Source organism: Oncorhynchus clarkii, chromosome 10 (genome assembly GCF_045791955.1).
Source record: "Oncorhynchus clarkii lewisi isolate Uvic-CL-2024 chromosome 10, UVic_Ocla_1.0, whole genome shotgun sequence".
In the NCBI taxonomy this organism is placed as follows: Eukaryota; Metazoa; Chordata; class Actinopteri; order Salmoniformes; family Salmonidae; genus Oncorhynchus; species Oncorhynchus clarkii.
In genome coordinates, this window is record NC_092156.1 from 37,224,056 (window position 1) to 37,233,953 (window position 9,898).

Genomic DNA, 9,898 nt, shown 5'->3' on the forward strand with positions numbered 1-9,898 from the left:
TGTTATATACCCTTTGTTGGCAATGATAGAGGTCAAACATTTTCTGTAAGTCTTCACAAGGTTTTCACACACTGTTGCTGGTATTTTGGCCCATTCCTCCATGCAGATCTCCTCTAGAGCAGTGATGTTTTGGGGCTGTTGCTGGGCAACACGGACTTTCAACTCCCTCCAAAGATTTTCTATGGGGTTGAGATCTGGAGACTGGCTAGGCCACTCCAGGACCTTGAAATGCTTCTTACGAAGCCACTCCTTCGTTGCCCGGGCGGTGTGTTTGGGATCATTGTCATGCTGAAAGACCCAGCCACGTTTCATCTTCAATGCCCTTGCTGATGGAAGGAGGTTTTCACTCAAAATCTCACGATACATGGCCCCATTCATTCTTTCCTTTACACGGATCAGTCGTCCTGGTCCCTTTGCAGAAAAACAGCCCCAAAGCATGATGTTTCCACCCCCATGCTTCACAGTAGGTATGGTGTTCTTTGGATGCAACTCAGCATTCTTTGTCCTCCAAACATGACGAGTTGAGTTTTTACCAAAAAGTAATATTTTGGTTTCATCTGACCATATAACATTCTCCCAATCTTCTTCTGGATCATCCAAATGCTCTCTAGCAAACTTCAGACGGGCCTGGACATGTACTGGCTTAAGCAGGGGGACACGTCTGGCACTGCAGGATTTAATAATAATAATTGCTCCCACAGTTGATTTCTTCAAACCAAGCTGCTTACCTATTGCAGATTCAATCTTCCCAGCCTGGTGCAGGTCTACAATTTAATTTCTGGTGTCCTTTGACAGCTCTTTGGTCTTGGCCATAGTGGAGTTTGGAGTGTGACTGTTTGAGGTTGTGGACAGGTGTCTTTTATACTGATAACAAGTTCAAACAGGTGCCATTAATACAGGTAACGAGTGGAGGACAGGGGAGCCTCTTAAAGAAGAAGTTACAGGTCTGTGAGAGCCAGAAATCTTGCTTGTTTGTAGGTGACCAAAAACGTATTTTCCACCAGAATTTGCAAATAAATTCATTCAAAATCCTTCATTGTGATTTTCTGGATTTTTTTTCTCATTTTGCCTGTCATAGTTGAAGTGTATCTTTGATGAAATTTACAGGCCTCTCTCATCTTTTTATGTGGGGGAACTTGCACAATTGGTGGCTGACTAAATACTTGTTTTTGCCCCACTGTATGTGCCTGTACCTTTCAAATGGTAGAAGTTCATTATCTGGAACCAGATATATTCACTCCACTGAGGCCCAGTGACAAGGACTGTAACATTTTTGTTCATATTTTAAAAAATGAAACAAACATAATTAGTTAGAACTTGCTATTTTTACTATCCCACAATGGTAGAATATGCTTTTAGAATAAGCTTTCACGAAATACTGTGTAACAGAAAGAAGAGGTCTGGGTAGGGGGATGGAGTGGAGAGGTACTGTAGAAGTCCAGTGAAATATTAGACCAGGGAGACTGCTGCATTACAGTGGGGCTAAACCACTGCAGTGGACAATCTACATACCTCTACTACACATAGCCACAGGAAGTAGAGGTGCTGAGGGTGCTGCAGCACCCCCTGAATAATAAAAATGTATTAATATACAGTACCAGTCAAAAGTTTGGACACACTTACTCATCCAAGGGTTTTTCTTTATTTGTACCATTTTTTTCTACATTGTAGAATAATAGTGAAGACGTCAAAACTATGAAATAACACATTTGGAATCATGTAGTAACCAAAAAGTGTTTATCAAATTAAAATATATTTTATATTTGAGATTATTCCAAGTAGCCACCCTTTACCTTGATGACAGCTTTGCACACTCTTGGCATTATCTCAACCAGCTTCATGAGGTAATCACCTGGACTGCACTTCAATTAACATGTGTGCTTTGTTAAAAGTTAATTTGTGGAATTTCTTTCCTTCTTAATGCATTTGAGCCAATCAGTTGTGTTCTGATAAGGTAGGGGTGGTATACAGAAGATAGCCCTATTTGGTAAAATATCAAGTCCATATTATGGCAAGAGCAGCTCAAATAAGCAAAGAGAAACAACATATATTTGTTTGGACCTTTACTCGTCCTGTATTAGAGTACAGATATAGCCGTCCGTAGTGCTGGCAATATATTATTTTCCTGCTGCTATGCTACCACAGCCTTTGTAGTGGATCCATTGCGCTGAAATGACCCAGCCTTGGCCCATCTACACTTCAAATAGTCTCACAGTCCAAGTCACATTTTTATTTTGTTCACTTGTTAATGTTCAAATGTGTTCTTTTAAGTTAAAATCATAGAGCTTTCAGTTTCTCTATATACACTGAGTACAGTGGCTTCGAAAGTATTCACATCTCTTGGCATTTTTCCTATTTCGTTGCCTTACAACCTGGAATTAAAATGGATTTTTGGGGGGTGGGTATCATTTGATTTACACAACATGCCTACCACTTTGAAGGTGCAACATAATTTTTATTGTGAAACAAACAAGAAATAAGACAAAGACACTGAAAACTTGAGCGTGCATAACTATTCATTATTTGGTTGCACCAGATCTTATTTAGGGGCGTGTAAATAATATGCACACACCACTTTTCCGTTTACTTACTCACTTTTTAAAATTTCACCTCACCGATTTGGACAATTTTGTTTATGGCCATTACATGATATCCAAAAAAAAATACATTTAAATTACAGGTTGTAATGCAACAAATTAGGAAAATATGCCAAGGGGGATGAAGACTTTTGCAAGGTACTGTATATGAAACATTAAACCCTTTTGCCCTAAGAACAGCCTCAATTCATCGGGGCATGGACTCTACAAGGTGTCGAAAGTTTTCCACAGGGATGCTGGCCCATGTTGACTCTAATGCTTCCTACAGTTGTGTCAAGTTGGCTGGATGTCCTTTGGGTGGTGGACCATTCTTGATATACACGGGACACCAACAGGCTCCTGAACCGCTTCCATCCCCATGCCATAAGACTGCTAAATAGCGATGAAATAGCTAACAAAATGGCTACATAGACTATCTGAGTTGAACTTTGTATTTTATTCTTATTTTTGCACTTTTGTTACTACGCACACTGATACTCCAACACAAATACAAACACTCACTCCATAATTTGCTCACACACACATAATATGCACAAATTTATACTGACTCTACACACATCCACTCACATAAAATCATCATACACTCTGCTGCTACTCTGTTTATCATATATCCTGTTGCCTAGTCACCTTACCCCTTAGTCACCTTACAGTATCTACCTCTATCACTCCAGTATCCATGTACATTGTAAATATGGTATTGGAACTAACCCTGTATATAATATGCTTACTTACTTTATTAGGTTCTTTCTATTTCTTATTTTGATATTTAGTGTGTTTTAGGTTTTCCTTGTAATTATTAGTATTGCATTGTTATTGATTATGGCATTGTTGGGGTTAGAGCTTGCAAGAAAGGAATTTCACTGTACTTGTGCATGTGACATTAAATCTTTAAAACTGTTGAGTGTTAAAAACCCAGCAGCGTTGCAGTTCTTGACACAAACCGGTGCGCCTGGCACTTAATACCATACCCCGTCCAAAGGTACTTAAATCTTTTGTCCTGACTATTCACACTCTGAATGGCACACATACACAATACATGTCTCCATTGTCTTAAAAATCATTCTAGAACCTGTCTCCTCCCCTCTATCTACACTGATTGAAGTGGATTTAACAAGAGATATCAATAAGGGATCATAGCTTTCACTTGGATTCACCTGGTCATTCTATGTCAAAGAAAGAGAAGGTGTTCTTAATGTATACTCAGTGTATAAGTAATGGCGCTGGAGGAGATGGCTGCCGTTTTATGATCCCCTAACCAATTGTGCTATTGTGTGTTTTTTAGCGTTATTTGTAACTTGTTTTGTACATAATGTTTCTGCCTTCGTATCTTATGACCGAAAAGAGGTTCTAGATATCAGCACAGTGATTACTCATCCCGAACAGGAGGAATACATTTTCTTTAACAAGTCCGACGGGAAGGATTTACTTCAGACACCTGACAAGGCCCTCTTCCCCGTCATTCGCAGGAGAAAGAGACAGAGATTTCGGGGACGAAGATCTGGGTGCCTTGTAAGGATCTGACGCCGAGCAGGTAATCTCCGTTTACCATCAGTCCTATTAGCCAACGTACAATCAATGGAAAATAAAATAGGCGAACTACGATCACGTATATCCTACCAGCGGGATATTAAAAACTGTAATATCTTATTTTCACCAAGTCGTGGCTGAACGACATCATGAATAACATACAGCTGGTGGGTTTTACGCTTTTTCGGCAGGATAGAACAGCGGCCTCTGGTGACAAGGGGTGGTGGTCTATGTATATTTGTAAACAACAGCTGGTGCACGGAATCTAAGGAAGTCTTGAGGTTTTGCCCGCCTGAGGTAGAGTACCTCATGATAATCTGCAGACCACACTATTTACCTATAGAGTTTTCATCTATTTTCTTCGTAGCTGTCTATTTACCAACACAAACCGATGCTGGCACTAAGACCGCACTCAATGAGCTGTATATGGCCATAAGCAAACAGGAAAACGCTCATCCAGAGGCGAAGCTCCTAGTGGCCAGGGAAGTAAATGCAGGGAAACTTAAATCCGTTTAACCTCATTTCTACCAGCATGTTAAATGTGCAACCAGGGGAAAACTCTAGGACACTTTTACTCCACACACAGAGACGTGTACAAAGCTCTCCATTTGGAGAGTTTTCCCTCCATTTGGCAAATCTGACCATAATTCTATCCTCCTGTTTCCTGCTAACAAGCAAAAACTAAAGCAGGAAGCACACCAGTGACTCGGTCAATAAGAAAGTGGTCAAATGAAGCAAATGCTAAGCTACAGGACTGTTTTTCTAGCACAGACTGGAATATGTTCCGGGATTCCTCCGATAGCTTTGAGGAGTACACCACATCAGTCACTGGCTTCAACAATAAGTGCATTGATGACATCATCCCAACAGTTATCGTACGTACATGCCCCAACCAGAAGCCATGGATTACAGGCAATATCCACACTGAGCTAAAAGGTAGAGCTGCCAGCTTTCAAGGAGCGGAACTCTAACCCGGAAGCTTATAAGAAATCCCACTATGCCCTCCGGCGAACCATCAAGCAGGCAAAACGTCAATACAGGACTAAGATTGAATCGTACTATACCGGCTCCGACACTCGTCGGATGTGGCAGGGCTTGCAAACTATTACAGACTACAAAGGTAAGCACAGCTGCGAGCTGCCCAGTGACATGAGCCTACCAGACGAGCTAAATTACTTCTATGCTCGCTTCGAGGCAAGTAACACTAAAACATGCATGAGAGCATCAGCTGTTCCGGACGGCTGTGTGATCACACTCTCCGTAGCCGATGTGAGATCTTTAAAAAGGTCAACATTCACAAGGCCGCATTATCATCAACGGGGCTGTAGTGGAGCAGGTTGAGAGCTTCAAGTTCCTTAATGTCCACATCACCAACAAACTATCATGGTCCAAACACACTAAGACAGTCATGAAGAGGGCACGACAAAGGCTATTCCCCCTCAGGAGACTTGGCATGGGTCCTCAGATCCTCAAAAGGTTCTACAGCTGCACCATCGAGAGTACTGGTTTCATCGCCGCCTGGTATGGCAACTGCTAGGTCTCTCACCACAAGGCACTACAGAGGGTAGTGAGTACGGCCCGGTACATCACTGGGGCCAAACTTCCTCCCATCCAGGACCTCTATACCAAGCGGTGTCAGAGGAAGGCCCTAAAAATTGTAAAAAAAACTCCAGCCACCATAGTCATAGACGGTTCTCTCTGCTACCGCATGGCAAGCAGTACCGAAGCGCCAAGTCGAGGTCCAAAAGGCTCCTTAACAGCTTTTACCCTCAAGCCATAAGACTCGTGAACATCTTATCAAAGGGCTACCCAGACCCCTCTTTTCTGCTGCTGCTACTCTCTGTTTATTATCTATGCATAGTCACTTTAACTCCATCTACATGTACATATTACCTCAACTAACTGGCACATTGACTCTGCACCAGTACCCCCTGTATATAGCCTTGCTATTGTTATTTTACTGCTGCTGTTTAATTATTTGTTACTTTTATTTTTTACTTAACACTTATTTTTCTTAAAATTACATTGTTGGTTAAGGGCTTGTCAGTAAGCTTTTCACTGTAAGGTCTACCTACACCTGTTGTACTCAGAGCATGTGACGAATAACATTTGATTTGATATCCACATAGGCCTATACACACTTATCTAAATCCGGAGAACAAGAAGAATAGTTCCTGTTTGCTGTGTCCCAACTCCTCTGGAGACTGCGAGGTTGAGCACAGTAGTTGGCCACAAAAGGTCTTGGATGATGGCCAGGCAACCTTAAGAGTAGCATTTCCCCTCATTTTAATGTGTTTACAGTTCAGGTAACACAAGGAATTACTTAACTCAGGAAAATAGCTCTGCTCTCATGGTCTGGACACAAAAGACAGTTTCAGATAAATATGCTCAGATGAATACCTGTAATGTAATCATACTCCAGCTTTATGACATACCCTACTAAATTGTGGTCAGGGTGTGACATTTCACTTGATGAATTTCTGAGCATTTTTCCAGTGGCAACAGATTTGATGCCTTATCTTGTAGTTCCAGGTGTTTTGTCAACAACCACTCTGACATACTATTTGTGAAGTATGCTTCAAACAATCCATATTATTAAATCTGCTCCTCCGTCTGTAAATCCATTGAGCACAATAGCCTACATGGTTGTACAGCAAATGGGGAGGAATTTGGAGGCTTGCTTACAACAGATGAGACTGCAAACTGACCTTGATGCTCTTCTATTTCAGCACTGGCCATTTCCAACCCCAAAAATACCATGAATTGTGTACAGATCCTTGCCACATGGGGCCGTGCATTATCGTGCTGAAACATGAGGTGATGGTGGCGGATGAATGGCACGACAATGGGCCTCAAGATCTCGTCACAGTATCTCTGTGCATTCAAATTGTCATCGATAAAATGCAATTGTGTTTGTTGTCCGTAGCTTATGCCTGCCCACACCATAACCCCACATCCACCATGGGGTACTCCGTTCACAACGCTGACATCAGCAAACTGCTCGCCCACACAACGTCATACACACGGTCTGTCATCTACCCGGTAGTGTTGAAACCGGATTCAACAGTGAAGAGCACACTCCTCCAGCGTGCCAGTGACCATTGAAGGTGAGCATTTAGCCACTGAAGTCGTTTACGACGTCAAACTTCAGTCAGGTCAAGACCCTGGTGAGGACGACGAGAACGCAGATGAGCTTCCCTGAGGCGGTTTCTGACAGTTTGTGCAGAAATTCTTCAGTTGTGCAAACCCAGTTTCATCAGCTGTCCGGGTGGCTGGTCTCAGATGATGTGGAGGTCCTAGGCTGCAGTGGCTACACATGGTCTGCGATTGTGAGGCCGGTTGGACGTACTGTAAAATTCTCTAAAATGACGTTGGTGTCGGCTTGATTTAGAGAAAAGAACACTAAATTCTCTGGAAAAAGTTCTGGTGGACATTCCTACAGTCAGCATGCTAATTGAACACTCCCTCAAAACGGCAGGCATTTGTTGCATTGAGAAGGTGTGACAAAACTGCACATTTTATTGTCCCCAGCACAAGATGCATCTGTGTAATGATCATACTGTTTAATCAGCTTCTTGATATGCCACACTTGTCAGGTGGATGGATTATCTTGGCAAAGGAGAACTGATCACTAACAGGGACGTAAACAAATTAGTGCTCAAAATTTGAGAGAAATAAGCTTTTCGTGTGTATGGAAAATTTCTGGGATCTTTTATTTCACCTCATGAAACATGGGATACACCCTTTACATGTTGCATTTATATTTTTCAGTATCCAGTACCAATCAAAACTTTGGACACACCTACTCATTCAAGAGTTTTTTCTTTATTTGGACTATTTTCTACATTGTATAATAATAGTGAAGACATCAAAACTATGAAATAACACATTTGGAATCATGTAGTAACCAAAAAAAGTTCAACAAATCAAAAATTGATTTATATTTGAGATTCTTCCAAGTAGCTACCCTTTGCCTTGATGACAGCTTTACACATTCTTGGCATTCTCTCAACCATCTTCATGAGGTAGTCACCTGGAATGCATTTCAATTAACAGCTGCGTTGATTTGTGGAATTTCCTTCCTTCTTAATGCATTTGAGCCAATCAGTTGTGTTCTGATAAGGTAGGGGTGGTATACAGAAGATAGCCCTATTTGGTAAAAGACCAAGTCCATATTATGGCAAGTACAGCTCAAATAAGCAAGAGAAATTACAATCCATCATTACTTTAAGAGATGAAGGTCAGTCAATCCAGAACATTTCAAGAACTTTCAAAGTTTCTTCAAGTGCAGTCGCAAAATCCATCAGGCGCTATGATGAAACTGGCTCTCATGAGGACCGCCACAGGAAAGGAAGACCCAGAGTTCTGCTGCAGAAGATAATTTCATTAGTTAACAGCCTCAGAAATTGCAGCCAAAATAAATGCTTCACAGAGTTCAAGTAACAGACAAATCTCAACATCCACTGTTCAGGGAAGATCGCATGAATCAGGCCTGCATGGTCGAAATTGCTGCAAAGAAACCATTACTAAAGGACACCAATAAGAGGAAACACACGCAATGGACATTAGACCGGTGGAAATCTGTCCTTTGGTCTGATGAGTCCAAATGTGCAATTTTTGGTTCCAACCTCCGTGTCTGTGAGATGCAGAGTAGGTGAACAGATGATCTCCGCATGTGTAGTTCCCACTGTGAAGCATGGAGGTGGTGTGATGGTGCTTTGCTGGTGACACTGTGATTTATTTAGAATTCAAGGCCCACTTGACCAGCATGGCTACAACAGCATTCTGCAGCGATACGCCATCCCATCTGGTTTACGCTTAGTGGGACTATCATTTGTTTTTCAACAGGACAATGACCTAACACACCTCTAGGTTGTGTAAGGGCTATTTGACCAAGATGGAGAGTGATGGAGTGCTGCATCAGATGACCTGGCCTCCACAATCAACGGACCTCAACCCAATTGAAACAGTTTGGGATGAGTTGGACAGCAGAGGGAAGGAAAAGTAGCCAACAAGTGCTCAGCATATGTGGGAATTTCTTTAAGACCGTCGGAAAAGCATTCCAGGTGAAGCTGGTTGAGAGAATGCCAAGAGTGTGCAAAGCTGTCATCAAGGCAAAGGGTGGCTACTTTGAAGAATGTAAAATATATTTTGATTTGATTAACACTTTTTTTGGTTACACATGATTCCATTTGTGTTATTTCATAGTTGATGTCTTCACTATCATTCTACAATGTAAAAAATAGTAAAAATAAAGAAAAACCATTGAATAAGTAGGTGTCCAAACTTTTGACTGTTGCTGTATATCTGTTCTCAGCAGATGGATTGGTTGTGAATACAAATTCAACCTCACTTTTTTTGAATACTTGCAGAGGTACTACAGAATACAAATCTATTGAACAAATAATTACTTTCACATCAAATTCAACCCCCCCAAAAAGAAAGACAGCTAACAAATGCCCTAACCACAAAAAATACAATGGTTAACTGATGCATGATGAAATACATTCTAAAATGTAGCCTAAAACACATACAGTATATTGTAATAGTTAATAGATTACCATTTGTCTTTACAAAAATGTAAGACATTATCAATGCTGTTCTCTATACATTTGGTATCTCAAAAGGTTAATTGACCTGCGATCCAAATCTGCATGTCGAGGCGGCATCTTATAATTACATCGTAATTACAATATAATGCCATCCTAAGAGTTTACAAGCACCGTCCTAGACTGTAGTCAACAACTTTCTGTAAAGAAAGTCATAAAAAAGAC